This window comes from Caretta caretta, chromosome 6, assembly GCF_965140235.1.
Source record: "Caretta caretta isolate rCarCar2 chromosome 6, rCarCar1.hap1, whole genome shotgun sequence".
Taxonomy (NCBI): domain Eukaryota; kingdom Metazoa; phylum Chordata; order Testudines; family Cheloniidae; genus Caretta; species Caretta caretta.
The window spans coordinates 21,052,641-21,067,614 of NC_134211.1; the positions used below are offsets into that span (position 1 = coordinate 21,052,641).

Genomic DNA, 14,974 nt, shown 5'->3' on the forward strand with positions numbered 1-14,974 from the left:
CTAGCCCATGTATGCCCGTGACAATGGACACAGCTCAGTCAGTGGCGGTTCTTCCCACTGCCCCCTCAGGAGGCGAAAGACGCTCCCTCTGAGATACATCTTTATACACCAATACAAACAAATTACGTATTGCCCCATACGTATCAGGGTGCCACCCTCTGACCTTTTAGGATGCCACCCATTACCTTGTACCTGTAGATTTGATCAAAACATCTCTATCCATCATGCTGTCATCCTGACCTTATCCTTAAGATGGGTCAGCGTGTTCCTGTTATCTTTGGGGAATGTGTTTGGTGTTGAGGTGTTCTGGTGTCACCTTTCTAGAATGTGGTTGCGTATATATTCTTGTGCCTAGCACTACTTAGGAATGTGTGTTTCTGCAATAGCAGCCCTGTGCTTGCCAAATTCTGTGAGCTGGGCCTGCCTCTTGTTCACAACTTAACTTTGCTTTATATCAGCAAAGTTTTCACTACTTTAGCTCAGGCCTCTGATACGTGTTTCAGGGCCTCTTCTTATTATAGGGGGGCTGAATTGATGATGGGATCTAGAGTCTTTAGGCCATTGGTTCAGATCCAGTCCAGGTAGCATTATTGGCACTCTCAGCAAATTAGCAGAGAGGCTGAGCTCCCTTCTCAGAGCTAGGGGTGATCTCTCCTGCTTATCACACTACTGGGGGCAGAGGGTATCAGTCTGATACTATTGCTTATATTGTATGTGTTAGTCTGGGACTCGGGAAATCTGGGTTCAATTTCTATCTCTGCCACAGACTTCTTGTGTCACCTTGGGTGAATCACTTAACCGTTCTGTGCCTCAGTTCTCTGTCTGGAAAACGAGGATAATAATACATTCTTTGTCTGTCTTGTCTATTCGTACTGAAAGCTCTCCAGGGCAGGGACTGTCTCTTACTCTGTGTACACACAGCACCCAGCACAATGGCACAGTGAGCTCAGATACCATATACAAATGATAATAGACTACTGATGTCAGTTTAGCACATTTAACCCACACAGAATGCAGTGAAAATCTGGGACAGGAGGAACTGGAGGCAGGAATTTCTGGTGACTTTTTAAAATTGTGTGTGTGTTGTGGATCTTTTTTTTTTTTTTTAAGTGGCTGATTAGTAACCCCTAAATTCTAAAAGCAGATGTTGCCTTTGGTGTGTGCAGAGCTGTGTTTCAAAGGTGCTTTTGTCTCCAATGAAGGTAATGCAAGAGCGGAAGAAATATAGTGGAAGAAAGACTTCAGCAGAATCTCCATGCTGGGTAGGCCCAAGCTATGCAAACAAAATCATGCCAGGATTTTGGACATGCTGTCCAGCCAGCAGCATAGTTTAGGTGCCAGGAGCAGTGGGAGTGAGTCATGGGTTGTGAATCTCTCTTGGTATCTTGCATTGGCCTCCGTGGAATCCGTAAGGGAAGAATTAACATCCATTTCCCCTGACAACAGTGCCTTGCCCCATGTTTAATTGTTTACTTTCTTGCTTGAGGGCTGCACCCTGAACTCCCCCGGATGCCAAGGGGAGCTGTGCATGCAGTCACAGAGCAGCGTCTGGGGCTCTTAGTTTGTGCAAATGCTTGTGTTGTAAGTGCCCCCGCTGAAGGAGGTGCTTTAGATAGAACTGATAACACGGTGGGTTGAGGTGCCTCAAACATTCTGAGCCATGTTGTCTTTAAAAAAAACCAAGACCCTGTTTGGATTCCTACCCTGTTTGGATCCCCACCCTCTTCCCCCTGTTTGGTTCTCTGTCTTCTGATTAAGTAACTGCATAACAACAGGAAAACATTTGCCTGTGTGTTTGCAGACTTCTCTGCAGTGGCAGTAAATCAAGCCCTGGAGTGGGAAGGGATGAATTCAAAGGTGTATTGAAATGCAACCTAGTAAGAGGCGGAGCTGCCCTCTAGACTGAAGCTGTATTTTGGGTTCTGTAGCCCCACTGACACCAGTCACCTTGTAATCCCAGGAAGCCCACACCGTGATATGCAAGGGAGTTTAGGAACCTCTCCTCCTTCAGGGGGCACATCAGTTTGAGTCCTCTCCCACCCTTGGCCTTGCCTACACCGGGGATTTGCCAACCACTGAGGCAACTGCTCCAGTACAAACCCCCCAGCTTCCCATGTCTACTGTAGGGGTATCAGCTGCTCAGATGGCTGAAGTCAGGGCAAATCCACACTGTAGACAAGGCCTTTCTCTGTGTTTGGGGAGGAGAAACCATTTGACTGCTTTCCCTTGAGCCTGTGGCTGCTGTGTGAGCCCAGAGGTTGGGTATCAGTACTGTAGGAAACCTGCTGCTGTAGTGGCTGGAGAAGGGTGCAGGTCTCCCTGTGCCTGGTCCTCAGATGCAAGCTCTGGGATGTGTAGCAAACACTGCCCCTCTTCACCATCCACTCTTGAGGGATTGTTCGCACTGGGAGTTACACTAGTGTAACTCTTTCAGTGTAACTATACTGGTATAATTCTACCTGTATAACGGGTGACACTGTCCCGTATAGACAAGCCCTGAGAGTGTTAAATATCTCTGGCCAATGGGAGGGGAGCCAGCACACAGCCCAAGGCCATTAATATCGCAGCAAGGTTGTATTTCAGCCCCCACCCCCCTTGGGCCAGCCTGTACTTGTGTTCCTTGTAGCTCCCTGTTCAGATTCTTTCCTTCTCTGTGTTTGTGCTGCGATAATTAGAGTCCAGGTTGATTGTATGGGGCCTTCTAGCCAGATGCTGTTTTGTAACTCGTGTGAGGCTGATGTGAGGAGTTTGTTCAGTTGCACTCGTACGGCCCTGATCTTGCTGCCTTTGCAGTCAGTAGCAACCTACCCGTCAACTCATTTCAACAGGAATGGAATTAGAGCCTAGCGAGGTCGTCATGGCTACTTTCAGCATGACGTTTAGATTTAAGCCAACCTTTGCAGACATGACTAGTGGCTTGGGCTTGTTGTTTTTTTGTTTGTTTTTTATGAGCCTCATTTTTCAGTTGCTCAACTTAAAAGGGCCTGACTTTCAGAAAGTGCTGAGCTCCTGCCCTCTGAAAAATAGGCCCCTTCAAATTATCACCATGTTGGGCACTCAAAAATGGAGGCATCTAAAAATCACTGGTCACTTCTAGACACTTTGGCCGTAGCTTTCCTGAAAATTCTCACTATTTCTGTTAAAAACTGAGGACTGGAAAGATCCCATTCTTAGTGCTGAGATCTTAAAGGTCGAATTTAAACACCACAGCTCTGGTCAGGGGGATGGAAAAGTGCGGTCACCTAGTTAGACTGGGAGATTGGGTGAAGTGAAAATCTGATCCCATGGAGCTTAGGGGAAGTGGGTGCATTGTTCAAGATACACGGCAGATCCTCAGCGGGTGTCAATCAGCCAAGGGAGCTATACTGATTTACACTCACTGAGGATCTGGCTCACAATGATAACTTGCCGGTACTCAATAATGACAAAAATCGAAGTCTCCAATCCAGATCTCATTATTAATTATTGGTGTTACAGTAACACCTAGAGGCAGCAGTGAAACTCAGGGCCCCATTGTGCTAGGCTTAGTGTGTGTGTGTGTGTGTGTGTGTGTGGAGAGAGAGAGAGTTTACAATCTAAATAGACAAGACAGGCAAATGCTGAGAGGAGACACAGAGACACTGAGCATGACTTGCCCAAGGTGTCCCAGTAGGACTGTAGCAAAACCAGGAATAGAACCATGGTCTCCTGACTCCTAGTCCAGTTCATTAGCTACTAATCCACAACACCCCTCTTCAAATTATGCTCTCCTCAGGGCAGCCCAGAACCATAAGCCGCTGTGTTATTCCTCTGCCTTAGCCAGTGTGCTTTGTGGGCGATTAGACTGTGTCAGCTCCCTGCCACACCAGTCTGTCCTCTTCAACCACAAGCTCCTTGAAAATCCTCCAGTCTTAACCTTGCTTTGCAGGTAGAAGTCAGTGAACCCCAGTAATTGAGTTCCCCAGAGATGTCTGTCTGTAGTTTCTAGTCCCTCTCACTGGATACTCGGAAATTATTACATTTGCTGCCCCGAAAGAGACAGTGTATACACCAGCCTGCTAGGTTAGCTGTGTACTCTCTATATTTAATATAATAGCACTGAGATAGTTTAAAGTAAAACTAAGAACAAGTTTATTAATAAAGAACAGAGGCATGTGGTGGATTCTCCATCTCTTGATGCCTTCAGAAAGGCGTCCAGTCTTCACTTGGAAGATTATGCTTTAGTCAAATCAGTTATTGGGCTCAATAGAGGGTTACTATATGAGATCATCCGGCCTGTGTTATACAAGAGGTCAGACTAAATCAATAGTCTTCAGCCTGTGGTCCACAGACCCGTGGGGGTCCACAGACTGTCTAAGTTTTCCAAAGGGATCTGCACCTCCATTTGAAATTTTTTTTAGGTGTCCGCAAATGAAAAAGGGTTGAAAACCACTGGGCTAGATGATCTAATGGTCCCTTCTGGCCTTAAACTCTATGGGGAGAAAATAGAGGGAGTGAACCCAAAACTGCTTTTATACTTCTTCTGTGATGAGGCTACCTCCTTCCTTCTGGGGTAACCGGAGAGATGGAAGGATGGAAGAAACCCCATGTCGGCTAGCTGCAGAAATCCAGTCCAGGATTTCCCAGCCATAATCAGAGTGCTGACTAACAGACAGCGCTGGAATGCAGTGGATCTCTTCTCTCAGCTACAGATCAGTGGTGTATTAATTCTCAGTAAGGATCGTGATTCGCTGAGGTGGCTTCAGAGTCTACTTTGCATACTGCTAAAACTGCATCTGCTCTGCGAGGCGTGGCACCACCTTAGCTGTACCGGTATAGTTAAAGCAGCACGAAGTTGTGTGTCGACAGTTCCTTAGTGACGAAGCATTGACTGGTACCTGTAGGGACAGTGGAGTATGAACGGGGGCAGAGAAGGAGTATGGCATCTTTCAGAGGAACCTGATTTACAGCTTGAATGGTGCCAAGTATCAGAGGGGTAGCTGTGTTAGTCTGTATCCACAAAAACAATGAGGAGGATGCCTCTGAAGAAGTGAGTTTTTAAACCCACAAGAAAGCTTATGCCCAAATAAATCTGTTAGTCGTTAAGGTGCCACCGGACTCCTCGTTGTTTTTGATTTACAGCTTGTTTGAGTGTGCTGTTCCCCCGCCCCTCCTAACATTGGCACTCAGCCAGCTTGTAATTGCCTTTAAACAGCCCATGCCTTCCCCTTGTTTATTCACATGCTGATACTTCCCTGTGATGTTTGCAGGCTGCTCTACAAACAGCTGAGTAAATGGTTTTGTCGATCCATTAAAGTTTGCTGCAAAAGAGAGGGGGAGGGAGGGATGGAAGGAACTTCTGTTTCTAGCAACGGGGGGTGTTAATTTTGCTTGTAAGGAGGATTATTTTAGAGGCAGCTCAGTCCTGAGTTTGCTGCACATAACATGTTGCTGTTGCTACAGCAGCAGAGAGAGAGGCTCCCACTGCTTCAGAAGATGAACTATCATTTAATTCGCCCTTGAACAGGCTCAATATTTGATTTTTTTTAAAATTTTTTATTTTTTTTTTTTTTTTTTAGTAAATGATTTCAACTGTGGAAAAAAGAGAGAGCGAGCGAGAGAGAGAGAGCTACTCAAAGCCTTAATCATAGCCGGAGATACTCCGGCTTCAAAAACGGAGCCCTCAGAGAAATGGAAACCAGAGACATGTTGGGCACCCGCGAGTCTATCCAGATAGGAGCAACTTTAGATGGCTTTTGGCATTCACCGAACAGCGCAGTGGGTAGACAGTCGCTTATGGGCTTGGGGAAACAAGCACTGAATGGTCGGATTGTGTTATCACGCGGGTTGGGATGACGAGCAGCGGCTGCAGCACTTCTGGGTGCGGAAAGCCACCTTTCTGGAGCTGTGAGTGGAGCTCACCCCTGCACTGCGGCGCAAGGACACCAGAATGAGAGCCGCCCTATCAGTGGAGAAGCGTGTGGCAATCGCTGTGTGGAAGTTGGCGACTCCAGACCGCTACCGGTCGGTCGCGAACCAATTTGGCTGGAGTGGGGAAGTCAACCATTGGGGCTGTGTTAATGCAAGTGTGCAGGGCAATAAATTGCATCCTGCTACAAAGGACTGTGACTCTGGGAAATGTGCATGAAACAGTGAATGGGTTTGCGTAAATGGGTTTCCCTAACTGTGAAGGGGTGATAGATAGCACACACATTCCAGTTTTGCCACCGGACCACCATGTAACTGAGTACATGAATAGGAAGGGGTACTTCTCCATGGTATTGCAGGTGCTCATGGTTCACTGTGGGCATTTCACTGACATCGGTGAGGTGTGGTCCGAGAAGGTGCATGATGCACGCATCTTCAGGAACACCGGCCTGTACAGAAAGTTGCAAGTGGGGACTTCTTTCCAAACCAGAAGATTACAGTGGGGGATGTTGAAATGCCCACAGTGATTCTGGGAGACCTGGTATACCCCTTACATCTGTGGCTCAAGTGGCTTACACGGGACGCCTGGACAGCAGTAAGAAGCGGTTCAGCAACAGGCTGAGCAGGTGCTGGATGACAGTGGAATGTGCCTTTGGCAGATTAAAGGCACGCTGGCGTTGCCTTTAGGGCAGGTTAGACCTTAATAAAGATAATATTCCCCTGGTCATAGCCGCATGTTGTACATGGCATAATCTCTGTGAAGCTAAGAGTGAAAGGTTTGCTCGGGGTGGAGTGCTGAGTTAGACTGGTTAGCTGCCAGATACCAGGACTATCAGAAGGGCCCAGAGGGGGGCAGTTCAAATCAGGGAGGCTTTGAGGCAACACTTTGAAAATGAGAACCAGTAATATAGATCTCTGTGATGGGTGCTGCAATGTTACATTACGTGTAGTTTTCCTAGGAAGCAATGGTGACATTTTGGGCTTTACATTCTAGTAAGCAAATGATTAAACTCTCTGTGTATGTACTGGTAGTGCCTACTATCTCAATTTGTAGAGAACAAATAAAGATATTATAATTCAAAAACTTTGCTTTTATTGCACAAGAAACGGCACACACAAACACCCAGATGTCTGCTGGGAAAGGAGAAACCAAGGAAGGGCAGACTTTCATAGCTGTGTGTAGGTCCAGCCGTCATTGGGAAAGTTCTCCAAGGGGGTGTAGTGAAGGGGAAACCGAGAAGTCCCAGATCGTGGAAAGGACTGTGTGGGTGGAGTTTGGAGGGGGTGGAGGGTGGCATGGAAAAGTTCTGAATGTGCTGCAGGGGAGGGCGGGCTCAGATCTGCTCAGTCTGCAGCATTATTAAGGACTTCAGCACCTGCGTTTTCTACTCCATTACTTTAATCATCCACTCAGTAGCATCCTTAATAAACTCCTGATTCTCTTTTCTGTCCTGCTGTTTAGCTTCCAGCAATCCTGGTATTCCCTTTTCTCTGCATTGGAGTAGTGCAATACCTCCCAGAACATGTCTTCTTTGCTGCATCTTGGGCACTTTCTTATCTGGCGGAGACGCTCGGCAGGGGTCCGTGGGGTGCTCCTGAAGGCCACATCTGCCAAAACACAAGGGACAATGCACAGAAGTGGGATTGTTAAACTCACACACAACATTGAAATATTTCAGTTAAATACATCTTTTGCAACATAACAATCACTTTCTCACTGACCCTTGGCAGGCACACATCTCTGTGAACACCCAAAGCACGGTGAGTGTTGGCGGGGGTGAGGGGGAGTGGTGCTGCACATGGGGGGGAAAAAAGCACACACTCTGCAAGGGTCGTGGTGCAGCTGACTAGGGAAAAAATTCTAAAATTCCCCACACTTTTCCACAGGCGGGGGTCATTGTAGCAGATATCTCGCTGCTAAAGGGAAGCAGGGAAATGAGGGCACATCTACTCCATGCTTGTGGCTTCCGCCCTGCTCCTTATGCTGCTCGCCTGTGTGCCGCTTTGGTCCTTGCACAAGTGATTGCCAAATGGCGCGGGAAAGTTTCCTGCAACAGGGGAAGGAACAAAGCAGCAAACCTTCGGCAGAGGATTGCTAGTACCTCCCGGAAACTTTCCTGGAGACCTCTGGAGGATTCCCGAGAAATGTCAGCATGCATCAACACCCTGTTCCGCCGTACTGATTAGCTACCCAGGGAAATGTCCAGCTCACAGAAACACAGCCAGCCTCCCACATTTCTAGACCCTGAACCCACCTCCACACTACACAAACCACAGCCACTTACCAGGCCTCTCTCCTCTTCTGCTTCTTGCTCGCCAGAGAGCAACTGCTGAGACTGGCTAGTCACCTCTGGAGTGGAGAACCATTCCTGGCTGCCTGTCCCATCGGGCAACCCCGCTGGGAGCTCCACATAGTCGTCTAACTCCACCTCTTCATCAATAACTTCGTCCTCCAGGTTAGGTCCTCTTTCCTCCGCCTCCAGGACTGCCGAAGTATCTACGGGGCTCTTGGAAGTGGAGTCGCCACCGAGGATAGCATCTAGTTCCTTATAGAATCAGCAGGTCTTAGGTGAAGCACTGGAGCGACGGTTTGCCTCCTTTGCCTTATGGTATGCCTGCCTCCGTTTCTTTATCTTCACTCTGCACTGCAGCATGTCCTGATCATACCCTTTTCGCGCAAGCCTCGAGAAATGTGCCCATTGGTATCCAAGTGTCTACAGTTCAAGCACAGCTGTGACTGCACAGCCTCCTCTCCCCATAAACTGACCAGATCCAGCAGCTGCGCAGTGGTCCAAGCAGGAGAGTGTTTGCTGTGGTAACCTGCCATGGTCACCTGGAAAGATATGATGAGACTTCTTGGAATTACAAAAATTCCTGGGGCTTCTAAGGGGGAGGGGCAGATGGTTGTTTACGTGGCTGCAGGGCAGTGGAGTTCAAACTGCTGACCAGAGCAGTCGCGATGGGCATTGTGGGACACCTCAGGGCGGCCAGTTAAAGTGATAAAATCAAGCGTGGTGTCTACACTGGCACTTTGAGAAAAATGTAGAGGAAAAAGATTTGTGTCTCTCATGGGGGTGGGTGTATTTTGTTGCCAAAACCGGGCATTTTTTCCCGACAAAAGTCACATTGCAGTGTGTATGCATTCATTGGGGGGAGCGATAGCTCAATGGTTTGAACATTGGCCTGCTAAACCCAGGGTTGTGAGTTCAACCCTTGAGGGGGCCATTTAGGGATCTGGGGCAAAAATTGGGGATTGGTTCTGCTTTGAGCAGGGGGTTGGACTAGATGACCTCCTGAGGTCCCTTCCAACCCTGATATTCTATAATTCTTTTGTCAACAAAACTTGGTAGTGTAGACAAGGCCTTAGTCTGCCTGTGCCTTAGTTCCTTTCTGTTAAATGGGGACAGTGCTGCTCTACCTCACAAGAGTGTTGTGAGGATAAATACACTAATGGTGGTGTGGTGCCCTGCCCAGTTGCTGTGACGACTCTGGGGGCTATAGAAGCACCTTAGCAGCTATTGCATCTTCCAGTGGTTCTTGAAAATATGTTTTATTGCTCTGGTTAAAGTCTAATAACTGTGAATTATCACTGCATGATAACTAACTGCCAGCATTGGCGTACACCTAACACTGCATGTAGATCCAAAAATATGCCTGGCTTGGGGACCACCCCTGCGTCTCCCGCTGGCACATCTGGGAATTAGCTCTGTCCATTGTGGAGCTCCCTCTGCCGGTGGTGTCCCGTCCATCATCTGCTCCCCCATTGGTACCCGGACTCGTGTTGCTCCCCGCTCGGCAACATCTACTTCAGGACACTGCCCTCCGGCAGTGCCCCTCTTGTCCATCCTTACCCCTTTAACAGCAGGTTTAACAGCAGTCTTCCAACTTGCCCCTGCCGCAGTGGCCAACCACAACCTCCAAAGTCTAGCCCCTCTGCTCAAGAGCCAGTTGCAGTCTGTCATGGCCGCTCTTTCATGGCCAGGTACAGTACCGGGGGGGAAGGAGGGGACCCAGGCCTGCCCACCACTCTGAGTCCCGACCCAGGGACCCTCTAGTGGCAGCCTCTCTGCCCTCCTTCTCTCCTCTCGTCTGTCTATCCTCCCAGGGTCACTTCCCCACTGACGCCTTGCACCCTCTAGGCCCTTCTAGTCAGGGTCCGCAGTCTGACAGGTATGGGGCTGGAGCTCTCCTCTGCTCCCCCAAGCCTGCGCTGCGCTGCGCTGCACTGTCCGAGGTGCTGGTCCCCTTAGCCCAGGAGACAGACCTTCCCCTTTGAAGGTCTGGGAGAAGCTGACTGCTTCTCTCCTGGACAGCCTTTATATAGGGCCTAGCCTGGCCCTGATTTGCTGCCCTCTGCTCAGCACTGATTGGCTTCCCCACAGGCCCTCTCTGATTGGCTGCCATTCTGCGTAACTGCTCTGGCCTGTTGTAGCCCAATCTTGCCTGGGGGTGGGGCACCACCCCACCACAGGAACTAAGATGATGATGAGGGATCTGTGAATAATAAATAGAAAGCACCTTCTATAAGAGCTCTGTGGACTCAGTTCAGCTAACAGTGTTTACCTGCTGAGCTTAAAAGTTACAATGCAGTTTGGCTAGCCAGTGTCGATGAGGTGAAACTGTCTTGTAAAAAGAGCTTGATGTACACTTGAGAAATTCAACTGGTTAAGGCCCTTAGAATATTTGTTGAGCACTGCACCCACACACACACATTCCCCTAACTGTCTGCAGGTCGGTTACAAACCGTCTAACCAGTTCAGTTTGAACTGATTTAGTGCCATCATGGACTCAGAGAAGCTGAAAGGATTCAACAAGTCCTACCACAGTGCACCGGGGACCTTGGGGAATGGCCCCAATGCGTCGTCTGTGGGAACTGAGTGGGAATGATCAGGGAGTTGATCAAGACAGCATCAGTCTCGTATGGAGGGGCGCATAACTTCCATGGATTCAGCACGGTCAATGCAGATGCACTAAATCGCTTGTGATTAAACTGGCATAATGCACTGGATCCAGTTCTCGAGTGTAGACAAGAGCCCTGCTCTTTAAATAAGGGCTTTGAGTGGAGATGGATAGCATGGTGTCGAAAACACCAGAGGCCAGACTACCTAAGTGCTCCCTGTCTATAGGCTACCACTGCCACCACTGCGGAGCTACACCAGCAGTAGTAACAACGGGGAACTTGGAGGGGAAAAGGAAGTGTTCTCACAGCAGGTTTGTCGTGTCTGTCAGCTGAGACTGACCTAACTCATCCACTGTTTCTCGGGTCCGGATCTCAAGGAGCTCTTTGCAAACACACAGCAGGCCCTGAGCTCTGGCACTTCTCGTGAAGAGTGAAAAGCCTTTTATTATCCCTCTTTTCAGCTCAGTGGCTGGTGAAGTGGTTCCTGTGTATAAATAGTATAAAGTGCTCTGAGATCCTTCTGGATGAAAGGAGCTTTCTTTCAGACATAAGGATGCGGTTTGCATGGAAGAGCTTTCATTAAATCCACGCGTGGAGTGCCCATCTCCAAACCTGCTCTGTCTGGAGCCCTGTATTTTGCACTGTGTACCACCTTCAGCTGTTTTGGAATCTGTTTTAAGGGACCTGTTGCTTTCCAGAGGATCAGGTTCTGGGAGCTGTGGCCTGTAGCCTCCTGGTCTAGAGTTACCAATCCTCCAGGATTGCCCTGGAGTCTTCACAAATTGAAGATGAATCTTTAACTAAATCTTTAACTAAAGGCTATGTCATGTGATGAAACCTCCAGGAATACAGGAATATGTCCTGCCACGGCAGCCGCCAGGAGCTGGGGCTGGGAAGGAGAGTCTCTCCCCGGTGGCCGCAGCTCTGGAGCTGGGGAAAGTCACCTCTTTCTCTGGCCGCTGCAGCCCTGCATGTCCCAAATTCCCTCCACCCCCTCTTCTCACCCCACTGCCCCCTCCCACCTACCTCCTATTCCCCCCAAGGCCACCACCTCACTTTCCATGTGCGTCTTCTTGGGCCAGGCACCTAATTAGTGGAGCCACGGCTGCGTGGCTCCACTAATTAGGTGGGTGGCCCTTCATTCTCTTGTGTTCAGCCGCCCCGGCTTGCACCTTAGAGCGAACTATCTGTAGACCACCTGAATGGAGCTCGTGGACCACTGGTGGTCCATGGACCACAGTTTGAGAATCTCTGCACTAGATCATGCTTCCATTCAAAAACCAAAGAGGAATCAGAAGATGGGGAGGGGAGTTCAGCTCCATGTCCATTCCATACGCCTGCCCTTGAGTAGCTTCCTTGTCTCATATAGTTTAAGGTTTTGATCACACTCATGCTTTTCACCACCCCTAGAGGCATTGGTGGTTTGACTTTCAAGCGTGTTCTAACTGGTTGAAATGAAAAACGCATTTTGCATCCTGGGGACAATTCTCCTCTTGCAAGGGGAAAGGGCATGGGGGCAGGCAGCACCATGATGAGCTTCAACAAAGGGCAGAACACAGCTGAAGTTCCTGAAGATTTCAGGCCCAGCATGTCATGGGGAGGCAGGACTGGACATTTGGCTCATGAGTTGCTGCACTGTCTGAGCCTCAGTTAAGAGTCTGAGAGCTCTTAGAGCTAATGAGCGCTGCCAGGAGTGCAGACAGCCAGGGGAAAGATCTGGTGGAGACCTGTGTACACATGTAATGACTCTGAATCTGGCTGAGCTAGACTGAAGGGCTGGTCCTAGGAAATCAGAGCCCTTGTCTGGAGTGCTGGGCTTTGAGGCTGGCAGCTTTACCTCAGGGAGGAGGAGAAAGCAGGCACTGGTGCTCTGTCACTCAGTGTCGGTCAGCTGGTGTAGAGTGTGTCTGGAGAAGAGGTTGGCAACCTTTCATTACTTTTTTTTTTTTTTTTTTAAACATTGCTGATGTTGCCCATTTGTTTTTAAATGGCTCTCCTAGGAACACAGACAGTAGAGGTAGGAAGGTCCCTTCTAGCTCACCCAGCCCAGCTCCCTGACAATTCTAGCTACTCTGAAACCTGATTTATATTCCAGTGCTTTTCCCAGGTGACTTGCAAGCATCTTAAATGTTGGGGCTCCTCCCACTTATCTTGAATAATTCACAACCCTGAGCAACGCAAGTTATACCGACCTAAGTACTGGTGTGGATAGCACCAGGTCAGTGGGAAAGCTTCTCCCACCGGCATAGCTACCACCTCTTGCAGAGGCTGCAGTTACTAAACTGACAAGTCTACCGTCCGCTTAGATCATCTCCATCACAAGCGCTCCAGCCTTGCAGCTGGGCCACTGTACATGCTGCATTGTAGATGTGGTCTAATAGACTCTTCGCTGCCAGGAAGTTAACTCTGCTTCTTCCAGGGTTTTTTTGTTTTTGGCAGAGAGGGGGAGGAGGAGAATAAGGGATGTTGGAGGTACCTGAGACTTTATCCCTTGTACTTCCCTGTGGGCCATATTCAAACTCCTAGCAACTTCAAGGGGCATCTGCCTGACTAAAAACTGGGTGAGAACCTGGGGTTTTGGCCTTTGGGTAATACTTACCCCTTTTCTTCCAGGTGTGTCACAAAGACCAATCCTTATAACATCCCAGCAAGGCAGGTTAGTCAGTATTAATGAAGACCAAGAAGTGAAGTGACTTTCCCCAAGCTTCAAAGTGAGTTAATGCCACAGCCGGAATAGAATGCAGGGAGTCCCGATCCTGTGCTCAGACTGCTGGATCACACCACCTTTGCAGGGGATAAATCAATGCCAAAGCCCCATCCTCACCCCCAGCAGCATTGCCAGCAGGGGCAGAGATTTCAGGAGAGAGAAAAACTCTTGCACGTGGAATCCGCCGTGTTTCTGCATTGTCCAGCATTTTGAGAAAAATCTCAGACTCACTTGTTTCCTGTTGTTCTGCAGCTAGGCGTGTGACTTTAAAGACAACAGAAGTAAACAGTGTTCTATTCTGGGGTGGGGAACAGAAGCAGTGGGAGTAGAAACAAGTCAGCTCAGCCATTAACACTATACTTCTGCTCTCCTTTAACTCGCAGAACCCCAGACAGTATCTTTGTTTGAGGGGGATGTGTGCAAACTGCTTACAAGTAGGAATTCCAGTTCCCCAGCTGAATCTCCACAAGCAGCTAAAGGGCAAGGCAAAGGGTGGGGTGGGGGGAAGAGACTGTAGCATTCACACTGGGAGGATACATTAATGTTAGCTTTTCAGAGAGGCAGACTGATCATGGGAGGATGGGGATTTTTTAATTCTGTGTTTTGTACGGTGTTTATCACAGGGGGGTCCTGGTCTGCAATATAAATAAGTGGCTTTAGGTGAATTCCTGCCCCCTTCTCCCCTTTCATGTCCTGCGGTTTGTGACGAAGGATTCCCAAACCTTGCCAAGTGCAGATTATCGGGAGCCTCAGGGCTGCACCTGATTTGGGCTGTAATTAGTTGTAGCCATTCTTAGTCTTTCTGTGAAGATGCAGCCCATGGAGACTTCAAATCCCCGCATGCAGTGCTCTCTCTGGAGAACAGGCAAGTTGTCTAAACTCCTCCCCATTTCCGCCCCTTCCAAAAAAAAAAAAAAGAAGAAAAGAAAGAAAAGTTGGAGCTGGCTACCCATTTGACTTCACAGCGAAAGTCCTGTAGGGTTTCATTGCGAAGACTCCAGGAGAGGGCTACAGAAATGCAATAGGCTTGTATAGAAATTATTCTCAAAAGCCTGTAATATTTAGTGGAGAATGAGATCCTTTCTGTAGGTTTGTTTTTAACTCGGAGGGCTAGTCAGTTCACAATTGGGGGAAGAGGCCTTAGGCAGGGTGGGGAGGCAGTGGCAGGTAAATCACAACGGTGACCTATGTCCAGGCAGTACTGCTTGGGCTTATGTCAGGTTTGAGGGGCCTTTTCAGCTGAGAGAGACACTGTGTTGCTGAGCATGATACAAAAACCTAGACAGGCAGGGGAAGTCAGACGGGAGCCAGACCTGGATCAGCTGTTCTTCTGGGCTGTCATTAGCCTGTTAATAAGATCACTCGCTGATAACTCGTGCTTGGACAGGGACTGGCTTGGCATATAGGCCCGAATTCTTGGTCCCCCAACTCCTGTGCTTGGGACAGAGCTGGGGGCTGGGAAAAGGTGACTTAAAACCACG

The 14,974-nt window shown here is 48.8% G+C and overlaps 1 protein-coding gene across 2 annotated transcripts in view; it reads left to right on the forward strand.

Annotated features, from left to right (window-relative positions):
• The window catches only part of CD151 (CD151 molecule (Raph blood group)), a 63,146-nt gene that overhangs the window by 8,456 nt on the left and 39,716 nt on the right, over positions 1-14,974 (forward strand). The window lies entirely within an intron of this gene.